This window comes from Rana temporaria, chromosome 10 (assembly GCF_905171775.1).
Source record: "Rana temporaria chromosome 10, aRanTem1.1, whole genome shotgun sequence".
Taxonomy (NCBI): Eukaryota; Metazoa; Chordata; class Amphibia; order Anura; family Ranidae; genus Rana; species Rana temporaria.
The window spans coordinates 12,073,122-12,091,582 of NC_053498.1; positions in this window are offsets into that span (position 1 = coordinate 12,073,122).

An 18,461-nucleotide genomic window follows, 5' to 3' on the forward strand; every position below is an offset into this window, starting at 1 on the left:
CGTTTCGGTGCTACTAAATCGGCTGACTGTAGCAGGGCTGCGTTTATGGCATCCAGTGTATCTGTGGCTGTTTGATGTGGATGGATTGTTTTGATTCTGTTTCCCAAGGTAGATTTAAAGAGTTCCGAATGGAGCTTCTTCTGAGATCTAGCCCAGTGTATTGTCACCGGCTTGGGTGCTTTTATCACTGGGGGAATTTTGGAGATTATGAAATTGATTGCATGGTGGTCTGTCCATGGCAATGGTTCATTTTCTAAAATGCTTATTTTCAGATTTTGTCTGAAAATTAGGTCGAGTGTGTGACCTGAAGCATGTACTACTTTGGTCGGACTTCAGCCCATTGCCATTGAATATCACTGAAGTCGGATCAAAGTAGGACCCTTGTTCTTACCATCCGACTTTTGACATCTGACATGATGAATACAACAGCAGTAGAAGGAATTTATCTCACTCTGGGATTGTTTTGATTGGTCAAAGAACAAGTCAGACTATCACAAAGTCGGATCAAAGTAGTATCCTGTTCATGAAAGCCGGATGGATGTAGGACCGATGTAGGACCAATGTAGGACCGATGTCGCAGAGCAAAGTAGGATTTACTACTGTCATGTAAGATTAAGATAAAGAAGCTCTTACCAGATGCCACCAAAGCTGATACCACCCCGAGAATTTGGAGAAGTGATGCCATTATGAGAACCTTCTGTTTTTGGTGCCGGGCAGAAGTGACTGAGTATTCTGGGAAGCTGTTTAGTTTTGTAAAACTTATTTGCATTGACATTTTGGATCTGATCATGCATAAATATTCTGTACCACTAAAAAAAACAGACTGGCCCGGATTCAAATAGGAGTTACGACGGTGTATCTCCGGATACGCCGTCGTAACTCTGAGTTGCGGGGTCGTAACTATGCGACTGATTCATAGAATCAGGTTACGCATAGATTTCCCTAAGATCCGGCCGGCGTAAGTGTCTTACACCGTCGTATCTTAGGTTGCATATTTGCGCTGGCCGCTAGGTGGCGCTTCCGTAGATTTACGCGAGGAATATGCAAATTAGGTAGATACGCAGATTCAGAAACGTACGTCAGCCCGGCGCATTTTTTTACGTCGTTTACGTTATGCTTTTTCCGGCGTAAAGTTACCCCTGCTATATGAGGCGTATCCTATGTTAAGTATGGACGTCGGGCCAGCGTCAAATTTTTCGTCGATTACGTCCTTTGCGTAAGTCGTTCGCAAATAGGGCTGTACGTAAGTTACGTTCACATCTAAAGCAATGACGATTTGCGGCGTAATTTCGAGCATGCGCACCGGGATTCTTTCATGAACAGCGCATGCGCCATTCGTAAAAAACGTCAAATACGTGGGGTCACAATTAATTTAAATAAAACACGCCCACATCATCCACATTTGAATTCCGCGGGCTTACGCCGGACCACATACGTTACGCCGCCGTAACTAAGGGCGCAAGGGCTCAGAGGTGGGTAGGGGGTGGAACCAAGGGATGTTGCTCAGAGGTGGGTAAGGGGTGGAACCAAGGGATGTTGCTCAGAGGAGGGTAGGGGTGGAACCAAGGGATGTTGCTCAGAGGTGGGTAGGGGGTGGAACCAAGGGATGTTGCTCAGAGGTGGGTAGGGGGTGGAACCGAGGGATGTTGGTCAGAGGTGGGTAAGGGGTGGAACCAAGGGATGTTGCTCAGAGGTGGGTAGGGGGTGAAACCAAGGGATGTTGCTCAGAGGTGGTTTTCCTCCAACCGAATGCTGGTTGGTAAAGCGTTCCATAGTCTAGGACCCTGAAAAGCAAACCTTCTTTCTCCTTTGGACTTGTATTTGGTTTTTGGTACCCTGACCAGATTTTGGTCGGTGGATCGCAGAACGCGATTCGAATTGTGAGGTTCTATCTTGTCGCAAAGATATTGCGGAGCCTTCCCATGGATGCACTTATGTGTCAGACAGAGTGCTTTAAATGCAATTCTGTCTTTTACTGGCAGCCAGTGAAGGGTTCTCAACGAAGGTGAGATTGATTCCCATTTTTTTTTCCCAGTCACCAGTCTGGCGGCCGTATTCTGAACGACTTGCAGACGGGAGATTTGGTACTTTGGGAGTCCGAGGTACAGGGCGTTAGCATAGTCCAGTCTGGAATTCACGATTGTTCCCACCACGACTGCTACGTCTTCTTTGGGGATAAATAGAATAAGTCTGCGTAGTAGGCGCAACAGATGGTGCGCTCCGCTGACTACTGACCCTATTTGTGCGTCCATTGTCATGAAGGTGTCGAAGATGACCCCGAGACTTTTGACTTTGGAGCTAGGGGTGATGATTTGGCCCAGAATGGGCGGGGGTGTCCAGGTTGTTGCCAGTTGACTCTTTCGGCTGGCGTGAAACATAAGGAGTTCTGTTTTTGAACTGTTGAGTTTAAGATAACTCTTTGTCATCCAGTTTTCTATCAAATAGAGACTTTTCTCTAAACTGGGATGATGATCCTTTTTGTTGCAGATGCGAAAATACAGTTGCGTATCGTCTGCATAAGAGTGATAGAGTAGTTCTTGGCTACTGATAATATCAAAGAGAGGGCGAAGATAGATGTTGAAAAGCACCGGTGACAGGGGGGATCCTTGGGGGACTCCACATGACACCGTGCGCTTTTCCGACGTGAAAGAACCCAATTTAACTGTTTGTGATCGGTTTTCAAGAAAGGAAGGAAACCATGGTAAATCACCTTCTGCGACTTCTGCTACCTTGGCTAGTCGCATCAGTAACAGTTTGTGGTCTACCGTGTCAAAGGCTGCGCTTAGGTCCAGCAGAACCAGGAGACAAGATTCTCCTTCGTCTGCGGCCTCGAGGGCATCGTCCCATCGTCCCATCGTCCCACCGTCGGAAGCATTGGCTTGTTCCGGGTTAATTTTGAGCATGCGCACTGGGATACCCCCACGGATGGCGCATGCGCAGTTAAAAAAAAAACGTTGTTTACATCGGGTCACAATGTATTTACATAAAACACGCCCCCATCACAGCCATTTGAATTCCGCGCCATTACACCGCCAAAGATACACTACGCCGCCCTAACTTACGGCGCAAATTCTTTGAGGATTAAAAAAAAGTTACGTTGGCGTAGTGTATCTTAGATACGCTATGCCCGGCGCATAAATGCGCCGCTGTACGAGGATCTGCCCCCTGTACTTTTTGTCAGTGTAGGCCATTATGAGAACCTTCTGTTTTTGGTGTCGGGCAGAAGTGACTGAGTATTCTGGGAAGCTGTTTAATTTTGTAAAACTTATTTGCATTGACATTTTGGATCTGATCATGCATAAATATTCTGTACCACAAAACAAAACAAAAAAAAAACAACAGACTGGGTTTCATTTCCTTCCATTTCTTGAATTCGTTTTTTTTGTTTTTTAACTGCCAATTCTAAAGGGTCAATTAAACTTTAATGAAGTTTTCATCCAATTTCTAATTCCTAAGATCGTAAATGGGCCATATTTATAAATTTGCAGCCAAAATGCATGACCCTTTGTACTTTCATACTTCACATTATTTTCAGGTAATAATAATTAATTGGTCTTTTGTCATATGCAAAAACACATTTGCAGGTACTCATACAGTGAGGGGAAAAAAAGTATTTGGTCCCCTGCTGATTTTGTAACTTTGCCCGCTGACAAAGAAATGATCAGTCTATAATTTTATTGGTGGGTTTATTTTAACAGTGAGAGACGGAATAACAACAAAAATATCCAGAAAAACACATTTCAAAAAAGTTATAAATTGATTTGCATACAGGTAACAAGCTGAGATTAGGAGCACTTTCTTAACCACTTTTATACAGGGCATTTTCACCCCCTTCCTGCCCAGACCAATTTTTCATTTTCAGCGCTGTTGCACTTTGAATGACAATTAATTGTGCGGTCATGCTACAAAGTGCAGCAGCGCTGAAAACCAAAGTTCTTACCCATGTAACATTGCGGACTGCCGCGAACATCGCCAGCCATTGGATCCCGCTGCTATCAATTAAATTCAATGATGCGGGTACCGGGGGGGGGGGGGGGGGCCGAGTCAGGCATTCTGGGCCAGATTCACAGCCGAGATACGACGGAGTATCTCAGATATTCCGTCGTATCTCTCAGAGTATCTATGCGACTGATTCATAGAATCAGTTACGCATAGATATCCCCTAGTTTCGACAGGTGTAATTGTTTTACACTGTCGGATCTTAGGATGCAGTCTTGCGGCCGCCGCTGGGGGGAGTTCGCGTCGTAAACCAGCGTCGGGTATGCAAATTAGGAGTTACGGCGATCCATGACGGTTTTTCACGTTCGCTACGTCGCCGCTAGTCTAGTTTCCCGTCGCAAAGTTAGTCGTCGTTTTGGGTGCCTTAACTTTACACAGCACACGTATGTGCTGTATAAAGTATGGCCGTCGTTCCCGCGTCGAAATAAAAAAATTCACGTCGTTTGCGTAAGACGTCCGGGAATACGGAAGTACACTACGCACGTCGCCGTTCGAAAAAATGACGTCACTTCGCGCAAAGCACGGCGGGAATTTCGAAACGGAGCATGCGCAGTAGGTCCGGCGCGGGAGCGCGCCTAATTTAAATGGCACACGCAAGTGCTCTGTGAATCAGGCACTTGCGATGAAAACTTGCGGCGGTGTAACGTATCTACGATACGTTACGCTGCCGCACTTCTACCTGAATCTGGCCCAATGTGCCTATGAACGCAAATGCTGGACCTGGGAGCATGCCCTCGCGATAACCCCCCTGGGAGAACGGGCAGCTAGTGCCGCCAGGGGACCCCAGAAGAGGAGGATCGTGGCCAGTCTGTGCAAAACAAACTGCACAGTGGAGGTAAGTATGACATGTTTGTTATAAAAAATAAATAAAAAAAACAAGGGATTAGTAACCCTTTAACTCTATGTGTAATCAGTGATACCTACAAATACATTCTTTACAAATTATATACGTCCTACACACAAGTGGTTAAAGTTCAAATCACGCAATAAAAACTTCTTATCTTAATAGCAGCTGTAAAGTTATTAGTGCTTTCACTATACTACAAATACAGACTGCAATACTTAATACCAGGGCAACCATCACAGATTTTTGGGCCCCTTACACAGCCCCCCCTGGAGCAGAGAGGAGGGGAGGGGGGGGGGGGGGTGCTGACGAACAAAACAAATTCAAGTCTTCTCTTAAGGTGGAGTTCCACCCAAAATTGGAACTTCCGCTTAACCCACTCCTCGCCCCACTCCTGGCATGTAATTTTTTTGGGGGGTTAGTGGGGGCTTCAGGAGGAGTGGGACTTCCTGTCCCACTTCCTCCTTCCGCCGAGGGGCATCGTAGGCGAATAGCTAAATCGCCTACAGGGAGGGGCTGCAGTAGGCGATCGCCTGGGACACATGACAGGTCCCATGCGATCGCCTGTCCAATGAGAGAGCGCTGCGCCGCTCGCTCATGCGCAGTGGGTGCCCGGCCGTGAAGCCGAAAGCTGTCACGGCCGGGTGCCCACACTTAGGATGAAGACGCCGGCCAGGGAGGGGGGAAGAGGAGCGGAGCCCCGGTTGGCGCGTCGCTGGAACGTGGAGCAGGTAAGTGTGTGTTTATTAAAAGCCAGCAGTTACACTTTTTGTAGCTGCTGACTTTTAATAAACACAAAAAATGCCTGGAACACCCCTTTAAATCGGAGGTCCGCCGTAAAAAAATATATTAAAAGCCAGCAGCTACAAATACTGCAGCTGCTGACTTTTAATATTAGAGCACTTACCTGTCCTGGAGTCCAGCGATGTCGGCAGCAGAGGACGAGCGATCATCCTTGGTGAGGGAACCAGGAAGTGAAGCTCTCCGGCTTCACTGCCCGATTCCCTACGGCGCGTGCGCGGGTCGTGCAGTACCGTCCTCACTGGTCCCCGTTGTGTTCTGGGAGCCGAGTGTATCCCTGTGTCCCAGAACAATGCGGGTGGGGGGCGGGAAGTGATGTACTCCCCGCACAGTCCCAGCAGAGAGGACTCCCGGAAGTGGGTCCAAATACCTGTCTTGGACAAGCACTGCACCCCCCTCCTCCCTGAAAGGTGTCAAATGTGACACCGGAGGGGGTTCTGATGAGCGGAAGTTCCACTATAGGGTGGAGCCCCGCTTTAAGTATCTTCTCTTCTCTCTCTTGCCACGAGATGATAAGCGGGACGGGGGGGGGGGGTTTGGGCTGATGAACAAAACAAAGTCAAGTCTTCTCTTATCTCTTCTGCCAAGAGTTGCTAAAGGCAGACAAAAAAAACAGGGGGGGCAGGCCTCTGCCGCGAGTTGCTAAAGGTGGGGGGGTCAGACGAAAAAAAAACAGGGGGGGTCCTTCAGCGAGTTTCTAAAGGTGGGGGGGGTCAGACGAAAAAAAATCAGGGGGTGCCCTGCGAGTTTCTAAAGGTGGGGGGGTCAGACGAAAAAGTAAACATGGGGGGCCCCTGCAGCGAGTTTCTAAAGGTGGGGGGGGGTCAGACAGAAAAAATAAACAGGGGGCGCCGGGCCCCTGGGGACCATCGGGCCCCTTACAGGTGTAATGCCTGTACCCCCCTGCTTAATACAGCGCAGCGCTACTAATCATACCTATATGAACGTCCAGTGTAATTTACAAATAAATGTATCCACAAAAAAGAAAAAAGAAACTCAAACTAAAAACAAATACAAATGAAAATAAATGATATAGTCCTTCAGTATCTCAGTCTTTCATAATGTGAGATCCACCACAGTGCTTTTCAGTCTTCCGATCAAACGGATCAAAGTACAACTCACCTCCCAATAAACAGTTTAAAGTATGTTCACTATCTCTCCTCCTGTTCTCATCAAGGTGATTTCCTCCTTTCTCTCCTGGGACTGATTGCCCCCCCCCCCCCCCCCCCCCCCGGCACTGGATTATCACAGCTATTCACTCACTCACCCGCTGCTGTCATTAGCATAATCCTCTTCTTACACTCCTGGGATAAATCACTTCTCATAGACGACGTATCATTCCGACTACATGAAATACGAAGCAACTACATAGAGTTCTCTCATTTTGATAGCTTTTATTAAAAATGCCTCCTAAAATAGCAATTACAAGAAAGAGGATATAATATTCTCATCAGACAGCTCACCATTAGCGTTGGCTCTGTAACTCTGTGGGCTGAGCTCCTCCCTCCTAGACGCGTATCGTCCATCTGATTGGCTTCTTCAGAAGGATGGGAAAAGCCCTATAGCCCAAGCCTTTTTATAATACCGTGTTACTACAGCAACCATCCAAGCTACTCCTCATCAGTCCAAAGACCATATGTCCACGCCCATAAGTCTTATAAAGTAAAAGAAAAACAATCCAGCACACTCAGCCGGTCCCCCTTCTACCAACCTAGAGAAACAGAAGGCTCTCATAATGGCATCACTTTTCCAGATTCTCAGTGTGCTCTCGGCTTTGGTAGCATCTGGTAAGAGCTTCCTAATCTTAAGTAATGATTCACAAAAGTGCTGTGTAGTTCTAAAACTAAATTACATAAATCAGTACTAACATGAAGTAAAGCTATCTAGTAATTTAGACAATTTTAGAAGGTCGGAATTTACACCAGGAAGTACCCGGACATTGCTCCTTCAAAGCTCTCCAAGACTCAGGTCCTGGGAATTAAGTATGTAAAATATGACATTTAGCTGCGAAATCAAAGCCCCAACACCCAGGGTGACACAGGCTAGGGTTGGCACTACCATCTTGTCTAAGTATCGTCTTGAATAAGAATTAGGGGCCCTTAAGCCTCTCTGCTCCTTCCCTCTTTCCCCTCTCCTCTTCCCCCTCTCCTCTCCTCTTTCCCCTCTCCTCTCCTCTTTCCCCTCTCCTCTTCTCTCCTCTTTCCCCTCTCCTCTTTCCTCTCTCCTCTTCCCCCCCCCCTCTCCTCTTTCCCCTCCCCTCTCCTCTTTCCTCTCTCCTCTCCTCTTTCCCCTCTCCTCTCCTCTTTCCCCTCTCCTCTCCTCTCTTCTCCCCCCTCTCCTCTTTCCCCTCTCCTCTACTCTCTTCTCCCCCTCTCCTCTTTCCCCTCTCCTCTCCCCCCTCTCCTCTTTCCCCTCGCCTCTCCTCTCCTCCCCTCTCCTCTCCTCCCCCCTCTCCTCTCTCCCCTCTTTTTCTTTTCTCCTCTCCTCTATCCCCCCTCCCCTCTCCTCTTCTCTACTCTCTAAAATGACTTGTGGTTGCAATTGCCAGCACCTGGCTATTGAAAAGATTATGAAAAAAATTTCATGGGGCCCCCCTAGTCCATACCGGGCCCTTCGCTTCAAGTATGGATTTTAAGGGGATCCAAAAAACAATTTGGGCCCCCCCCCCCCCCATAATCCATACCAGACCCTTATCCGGGCATGCAGCCTGGCATGTCAGTAAGGGGGGGTATGAATGAGCCCCCCCTCCTGAACCATACCAGGCCACATGCCCTCAACATGGTGGGTGGGTGCTTTGGGATGGGGGGCTCTGTTGATCGTCACAAGGGCCTCATCCCCACAACCATGGCCGGTGATTGTGAAGGTCTGTGGGCAGGGGGATCATTGGAATCTGGAAGCCCCCCCCCCATGTAAATGAGGTAGTACCCCCACCCATTCACCAAAAAAGTATACAAAAATAAGAACAAGAGACAGGTTTTTGACAAATCCTTTATTAAAAAAGAAAAAAGTGTCCCTCAATGTAAATCCATTGTCAGTAGCCCTGCCGGACCCAAAAAAGGTCATGCCATAGATAGGAGTACTATGTACTCAATACTTATTCATATAGGAGGGGGATCTGGGGGTCCCCTTCCAGATTCAGATAAGCCCCCTGCCCGCAGACCCCCACAACAACCAGCCACAGTTGATGGGATAGGGCCCTTGTCCCCATCAACATGGGGGCTAGGTGTTTTGGGGTGGGTGCCTGGTATGCACCGGTGGGAGGGACCCCACACCGATCTTTTTTTGTTTTCTATTTTAACCGGCATCAGCTGTCAACGGGCAAACCCATTGATAGTTGAGGATTCATCGGTTGTTAAAGGGGTTGTCAACCTTTATGTTTTTTCATCTTAATGCATCCGGGAGCGGGGCCGAGTCCTGTAGTCGCCAGCTATGGACGCCAGGTACAGGACTCGGGAGCTCGCCCGCAAGGTAACCCTCCTGAGAGAGCGTTTCCCGGGGGCGTTATCAGAAGCGGGGATGAGCCGAGACAGCCTGCGAGGGACTCCAGAAGATGTGGATCGGGGCCACTCTGTGCAAAATGAGCTGCATAGTGGAGGTAAGTATAACATGCTTGACGAACACCCGGTAAACACCCTGCAAATTTGGGTGTTGGGCAGACGGCTGAACAGGCAAATGTTCTGCCCAAACTCATGCTCGGGCCGAACCATTCACCCAACACTAGTTGTCACCTGCTCACAGAAAGTCAAAGGCATTGTTTGGGCTGACACATTGAATCTGCACTGGAAGATGAGAGTTGGAAAATGGCTTATAAATGAGGTTCTTAATTTGGTAAAATATTACAGGGCTGCTATGGTTGATACTCATCCTGTGCTGTTTTCTCTCTCTTTAGGCTACGCGCTCTCTTGTACACAGTGTTCTACTAAAACACAAAACTCATGTACCGGTCCCAGTGAGCCTTGTATTCCTGGATCGCCATGTGGACTTTTTTACCACCAAACCGGGCTTCTGGGTAAGATATATAAAAAAAATGCTATGTGTAATTTATGTCAGAGTTTCACAAGCCTCAGTCCACATCAAAGGCCCCAGAGATGTGTGTTTTTATGTTTTTTTTTGCACAATGTGTGAATAATATACTCAAGGTTAGGGATAGGCCGAACACCCCCCCGGTTCAGTTATCACCAAAACGTCTCAAACAGGCAAAAAGTTCTAGTGAACATGCAAACCCGATTAAAGTCTATGGGACACAAACAGGAAAAATCAAAAGTCCTCATTTGAAATGCTTATATGCAAGTTTTTGCCAATAAAAAAGTGTATGGGGACCTGGCGTGGTCCAGATACCAAAAATCCATACCAGACACTTATCTGAGCATGCAACCAGGCAAGTCAGGTGAGCGAGCCCCCCCCCCCCCCCGAACCATACCAGGCCACATGCCCTCAACATCCCTTATGACAGTAAAAATTGGTGACAGGTACTCTTTATGGAGGGATTGGGGGGTCTAAAAGACCGCAAATCCCTCCTTTGCACTTCAAAGTATTCAGATTGCCAAAAACGGCGATTCTGAATACTGCATTTTTTTTTAATTGCGCCATTCGCAGCCGAGTAAAACGGAAGTAACGTTGTGACGTCACTTCCGTGTTTACACTAAGGAGACTGGAACAAAGCAGTTTCCGGCTTCCTTCCAGTCTTATGCCTCATACACACAAGCGGTTTTCCCGTCGGGATTCATCTCAAGCTTGCCTTGCATACACACGGTCACACTGCCGAGAACGCGGTGATGTAAAAGACTACGACGAGCCAAGAAAATGAAGTTCAATGCTTCAGAGCATGCGTTGAATTGTTTCCGAGCATGCGTGTTTTTTACCCGTCGGAAAAGCATACAGATGAACGGTTTTCCCGCTAGGATTTTTCCCTGGCGGGAAAAAAGAGATCCTGCTCTCTCTTTTTTTCCGGCAGTTTTCCTGTCGGAAAAAGGCAGATGGAGCATACACACGGTCGGGATTCCCGACGAAAAGCTCTCATCGCAGTCGTGTGTATGGGGCATTACTCTAGCTGGGGGCATTACTCTAGCAGGCGGCAGGGTTGCCAACCGCCAGTAAATTTACTGACAATTTGTAAAATCTGAGATTTTTTTTTTAACTACCAGTAAATATCAGGGGCTGATAATTTCATGCTGTGTTGATTTTTTAAGTGTAAATCAAGAAAATGACTTTGTTTTGGGTATTGTCAGTGTTTCCATATCATGTTTATACTGTTCAAATATTCACGGTGTTAGTTTTCAATAGGAGTTCTGTAATTTCTCAGGTTGCCAGTAAAAAATGTGCTCCGTCAGTAAAAAATGCCGCGGGAGGTTGGCAACCCTGGCCGTAGGAAGTGCCAGATCGTGGCTTGGGTCTCCCAGCGGAACAGGAGGCCCGGGAATAGCGTCGGAAGGTGGTGGGGGAGGGGGGACGGGATAACAGCCGAGTGGCAGTAATAGGTGGTGACAGGTGGTGATAGCAGCCTTGTGACATTAATAGGTGGTGACAGGTACTCTTTATGGAGGGATCAGGGGTCTAAAAGACCGCAAATCCCTCCTTTGCACTTCAAAGTATTAAGGTCGCCAGAAACGGCTATTCTGAATACTGCTTTTTTTTAATGGCGCCAATTGCAGCTGTTATGGGTATAAATTGGAGTGGGCTGCAATGGAGGGACACCCCAGACGACGCGTTATGACACGAAACGCGTCGGGAGGATGTCGGGAGGACTCCATTGCCGCCTCATTTAATACTTTTATATGCGCTGTACCTTCTCTTCAAATGTAAGTGCAACCGCTTATTAAATTTTAAGATTTTTTTACGGAATTACGCTATGTGCCTCCTTTCTCCTTCCTCACATCCTTCTACTGTTTCCGGCGGCCGCCGGAAAATTGCATCTTAGATCCAACGGCGTACTAAGGCGTACGCCTGTCGGATCTAACACAAATGCCGTCGTATCTTGTTTGGTGGATACCAAAACAAACATACGACGCGCAAAATTTGAAATTACACGGCGTATCAACAGATACGCCAGCGTAATTTCTTTGAGGATCTGCCCCCAGAAGTGTCCACCTGAAGTGGACACTTCCGCGTTTACACTAAGGAGACTGGAACAAAGCTGTTTCCTGCTTCCTTCCAGTCTCACTCTAGCTGGCACTGGCAGAAGTGCCGTGCCAGATCGTAGCTTGGGTCTCCCAGTGGAACAGGAGGCCCGGGAATAGCGGCAGAAGGCAGCAGGAGAGGGGGGGACGGGATAACAGTCAAGTGGCTTTTAGCCGCATGGGTTGTTATCCCTGAAGAGACAACCGCCCGCTCTAAAAAACGGTACCGGGATGATGCCTGCAGCTGCATATCACCCCGGTATAACCTCTGAAAGATGAGGCCGCATATATGCGTACGCTCTGCGGGAAGGAGTTATAGAGGGTTGTGTCAGGTCACACCATTTCTTAATTTTCATTCACCCCAATTTTCTTTGCAGAGAATAATACATTTATTTTATTTGTAGATGTCGTTCTCAAAAAATCATATAAGAGGATATGTGTGTCGCCGAACATGTGTAACATGAAAGGAAGTATCGGCCTTCCTGAAAATGTAAGAACGAAGATTGGTGTATCGTGTTGTTCAACTGACCATTGCACCCCGACTTTTCCTTCTTGTAAGTAATCTGTTGTCTTTATATAAACAGCCAAAATACATGTATGTGGCCAGGGCCGATCCTAGGCAGGGTGCACAGAGTGCACTGCACCAAGGTGCCTGCAGAGGTGGGGGCGCCGAACATCTAACAGACTCTCTAACAGAAGCCCTCTCTGTGTCCATCACAGAGGCTCCCCCTCCAGGTCCCAATACAGTACTCTGCTTCTCTTCCTGTATGTTGTTTATTGTTAAGAGATCATGTAAGGATCCCAGGGTATGAAGAAGGGGAGCATCTCTGTGGTTGAGTCATTGCCATAGACACATTTGTAAAGAGGAGGAGTTAGTAAAATGATGACACCCATGTAGGGGCGCCAGAAATATTTCTGCACCCAGGCACCTGTGACCCTAGGATTGGCCCTGTATGTGGCTGATTTACCTGCTGCATGATTTGTGTTCTTGCCCATCTAGTTCTGCAATTTACACAGCTCTTCTATTTGTAATAAAGATTTATATTTTCTTAAAGAAATTACTGTCTCATGTTGTGCTCATAAAATCCGCCTTTTTTTTTTTATGGAGTTGTTTTCAACTCATTCAATCTTTTTCTATTATCTGAATCAAATTTTTGTTATCTTGGTCTCATCAGACCACAGGACATATTTCCAGTAATTCATGTCCTTAGTCTGCTTGTCTTTAGCAAACTGTCTGTGGGCTTTCTTGTGCATCATCTTTAGAAGAGGCTTCCTTCTGGGGCGACAGCCATGCAGACCAATTTGATGCAGTGTGTGGCGTATGGTCTGAGCACTGACAGGCTGACCCCCCCACCCCTTCAACCTCTGCAGCGATGCTGGCAGCACTCATACATTTATTTCCCAAAGACAACCTCTGCATATGACGCTGAACACGTGACCTCAACTTCTTTGGTCGACCATGGCGAGGCCTGTTCTGAGGGGAACCTGTCCTGTTAAAGCGGAGGTCCGCCGAAAAAAAAATATTAAAGGCCAGCAGCTACAAATACTGCAGCTGCTAACTTTTAATATCAGGACACTTACCTGTCTTGGAGTCCAGCGCTGTCGGCAGCAGAGGACGAGCGATCGCTCGTCACTCTGCTGCCCACGCCGCCATCCTCGGTAAGGGAACCAGGAAGTGAAGCATTGCGGTTTCACTGCCCGGTTCCCTACGGCACATGCGCAAGTGCTCACTGGTCCCTGCTGTGTTCTGGGAGCCGTGTGTTTCCCTGAACACCACGGGGGGGGGGGGGACGGGATGTGACGTCCTGCCCGCAGTCTACCAGTATGGCCGGAAGTGGGTGCAAATACCTGTCTTTAGACAGGTATCTGCACCCCCCTGAAAGGTATCAAATGTGACACCGGAGTGGGGAGGGTTCCGGTGAGCGGAAGTTCCACTTTAGGGTGGATCTCCGCTTTAAGCCCCTGTATGGTCTTGGCTACCGTGCCGCAGCTCAGTTTTAGGGTCTTGGCAATCTTCTTATAGCCTAGGCTATATTTATGTATTTTTTTCAGATCCTCAGAGAGTTCTTTGCCATGAGGTGCCATGTTGAACTTCCAGTGACCAGTATGAGAGAATGAGAGCGATAACACCAAATTTAACACACCTGTTCCCCATTCACATCTGAGACTTTGTAATACTAAAGAGTCACATGATACTATATCAAATGATTTCTATATAACGATATAGAAAACATATACCAATATATATATATATATATATGTTCATTGTATATTTCAACAATGTTAATAAATGATATCACATCTAATTTACATCTCTTTTAATAATCAGTTAATAAATCTACAAAATACTTTCCAATGAAGCTTGTTATATGCACCTTGGCACACTGTGGGAATGAGAGAGAGACAGAATGAGCACCTATAACAAAAGTGCCCATATAGTCTATAATATTACTAGCCATGGAGACCGGTACTTGTGGAATTTATCTCCAGTCATGTTTGATCTGAAATTTTGTGACAGTGGTCGTTGATAGTTGAGGTGAGGGAGCATAGTATCAGTGGAAGTGGGTCCTTACAAGCCCGTGGAAGGGTTACACGTGCTGCTATGCATAATGAGATGTGAGTTACAATGCGAAAAATTGTAGTAGGCCAGATAGGAGGGTCTAGACCAGTGATGGCGAACCTTGGCACCCCAGATGTTTTGAAACGAAATTTCCCATGTTACTCATGCATTCTGCAGTGTAGTTAAGCATCATGGGAAAAAGCTGGGGTGCCAAGGTTCGCCATCACTGGTCTAGACTAGGGGTCTCCAAACTGCGGCCCAAGGGCCAGATGTGGCCCTTTGCCAGCCTTTATCTGGCCCTTGGGGTACTATTCCTCCCACTGACACCATCAATGGGCACTTTATCTTCCACTAATACCAATGATGAGATACCATTCATCCTACTAATAGGGGGAATACTTCTCCTTCTCTTATTGACCACCAACCCTGAGGACATATTTTTCTTCACTGATGCTGGGCCCCGTGACATTTTCTGCCTCTGCTGGCCACATTTCAGCCTCCCTAAAGGACAATAAACTGGCCCTTTTGTTGGAAACATTTGGAGACCCCTGGTCTAGACCAAATAGAGCCATTTGCGGGGTCAGGATTTGTGGGAGCATGTGTAAAATTTAACTGGATTAAGAGAGAAACCTATTCATTTGACACATCTGATTACATCCCATAAATAGACATGCCCAAGTGACCTATTGAACATAGGTCAAAGAGTTAGGTGAGCGGCCAATGGGGGTGATCTGTGTAGCACATGGTGTATTTATGTTTTACGGAAGACGTAAGACGTTGAGGATAGTCACTTATTGGTACAACACGTGGATCTTTCTCTTTCTTTTGCTTTTAACTTTTTTAAATTTTACTTATATTTTTCATAAAATCAGTAGACTTTGCTTTGGACTTTCATGATATATGGTTGGTTGTAATACAGCGCTAAATCATTGAATTTTCACTAGGATACAAGAGAAAATCTCCTCAAATTTTTGTTCCCTTTCAAGTAAGTGACACTCACCCACAAACTAATCTCCTTGCTAAAAGCACCTGTGGGCAGCTGACAAACAGCATGAAAGTACTAAAGACATCATACCTTCATCATACCATTTCATTAACGTAGGCCTTCCTCATACCATTTCATTAACGTAGACCTTCATCATACCATTTCATTAACATAGGCCTTCATCATACCATTTCATTAACGTAGACCTTCATCATACCATTTCATTAACATAGGCCTTCATCATATCATTTCATTAACATAGGCCTTCATCCTACCATTTCATTAACATAGGCCTTCATCATACCATTTCATTAACATAGGCCTTCATCATACCATTTCATTAACATAGGCCTTCATCATATCATTTCATTAACATAGGCCTTCATCATACCATTTCATTAACATAGGCCTTCATCATACCATTTTTTTAACATAGGCCTTCATCATACCATTTCATTAACATAGGCCTTCATCATACCATTTCATTAACATAGGCCTTCATCCTACCATGTCATTAACATAGGCCTTCATCATACCATGTCATTAACATAGACCTTTATTGTACCATGTCATTAACATAGGCCTTCATCATACCATATCTTTAACATAGGCCTTCATCCTACCATTTCTTTAACATAGGCCTTCATCATACCATATCTTTAACATAGGCCTTCATCATACCATATCTTGAACATAGGCCTTCATCCTACCATTTCATTAACATAGGCCTTCATCATACCATATCTTGAACATAGGCCTTCATCATACCATTTCATTAACATAGGCCTTCATCATACCATTTCATTAACATAGGCCTTCATCATACCATTTCATTAACATAGGCCTTCATCATACCATTTCATTAACATAGGCCTTCATCATACCATTTCATTAACATAGGCCTTCATCCTACCATGTCATTAACATAGGCCTTCATCATACCATGTCATTAGCATAGACCTTTATTGTACCATGTCATTAACATAGGCCTTCATCATACCATATCTTTAACATAGGCCTTCATCCTACCATTTCTTTAACATAGGCCTTCATCATACCATATCTTTAACATAGGCCTTCATCATACCATATCTTGAACATAGGCCTTCATCCTACCATTTCTTTAACATAGGCCTTCATCCTACCATGTCATTAACATAGGCCTTCATTGTACCATTTCATTAACATAGGCCTTCATCCTACCATGTCATTAACATAGGCCTTCGTCATACCATTTCTTTAGCATAGGCCTTCATCATACCATTTCATTAACATAGGCCTTCATCATACCATTTCATTAACATCTTCATCTTCAAGGACCAAGTGTGGTTACCCTTTGTTTATTATTAAAAAACAGATGCTCTTGAATTTCATGACATTTTTATACCTTAGTACCAAAGGACGTCTCGGGATACAATGGTGTGACGTGCCCATCCTGCGTATCGGTTGATTCCAACCAGTGTGACTGTTCAGAAACGATGAAGTGTATGGGGGATGAGAACATATGTCTTCGCCTGACCACAAAAATATCAGGTCAGTATTACAGACAGAGCCAGCGTTACTTATAAAAAGTTATTTTTTAAAATCATTATGGGCTCATTTACACTATTGCATTGCATTAACCACTTCAGCCCCGGAGAATTTGGCTGTCAAATGACCGGGCCACTTTTTTTCACAATAAGGCACTGCGTTGCTTTAACTGACAATTGCGCGATTGTGCGGCTTAGCTCCCAAACAAAATTGAGGTCCTTTTCCCACAAATAGAGCTTTCTTTTGGTGAGATTTGATATTTTATGCGCTATAAACAAAAATAGAGCGACAATTTTGAAAAAAATATTGTTTACTTTTTGCTATAATAAATATCCCCCCAAAATATATATAAACATTTTTTTTTCCTCAGTTTAGGCGGATACATATTTTTCTACATATTTTTGGTAAAAAAAATCACATTAAGTTTTTATTGATTGGTTTGCAAAAGTTATTGGGCCGGATTCAGGTAGATCGGCGCATCTTTCTGCCGGTGTAGCGCATCTCATATGTGCTACGCCGACGTAACACAGAGAGGCAAGCAGAGTATTCACAAAGCACTTGCTCCCTACGTTGCACCAGCGTAACGTAAACTATTCGGCGTAAGCCCGTCTAATTCAAAGTAGGAAGGAAGTGGGCGTGATCCATTTAAATGAACCGTGACCCCATGCAATTGATGGGCCGAACGAACGGCGCATGCGCCGTACCGTGGATGCATCGCAGTGCGTATGCTCAGAATCACGTCTAAAATACTCCATAAGATACGTCGAGTTACTGCCTACGACGTGACGCATCCTACGCCCAGCCCTATTCATGTAGTCCTACGTAAACGACATAAAATACGACGGCTGTTCCGTTGGTCCATACCTTTGCATGGGATGCGCCTCCTTTAGGTGGAATAACTTTATGCCGGACGTACGCCTTACATAAACGGCGTATATTACTGCGACGGGCGCAAGTACGTTCGTGAATCGGCGTATCTCCCTCATTTGCATATTCAACGCGTAAATCAATGTGAGCGCCCCTTGCGGACAGCGTAAATATGCACGCAAGATACGACGGCGTAGGAAACTTACGTCGGTCGGGGGAAGCCTAATTTCAGGCGTATCTAGTTCTATGGGTATGGCGCAGAGATACGACGGCGCACATTTACACTTACGCGGCGTATCTGTAGATACGTCGGCGTAAGTGTTTCAAGAATCCGGGCCATAGCGTCTACAAAATAGGGGATAGTTTTATGGCATTTTTATTATATTTTTTTTTTACTAGTTATGGCGGCGATCAGCGATTTTTATCGTGACTGCGACATTATGGCGGACACATCGGACGCTTTTGACGCTAATTTGGGACCATTCACATTTATACAGCGATCAGTGCTATAAAAATGCACTGATTTACTATATGTGACTGGCAGGGACGGGGTTAACCAGCAGGGGACGGGGAAGGGGTTAAGTGTGTCCTAGGGAGTGATTCTAACTGTTAGGGGGCGTGGCTTACTGTGACACATCACTGATCGCTGCTCCAGATGAGAGAAAACAGACGATCAGTGTTGTGTCACTAGGCAGAACAGGGAGATGTCTTGTTTACAAAGGCATCCCCCCGTTCTGCCGTTCCGTGACCCGATCGCGG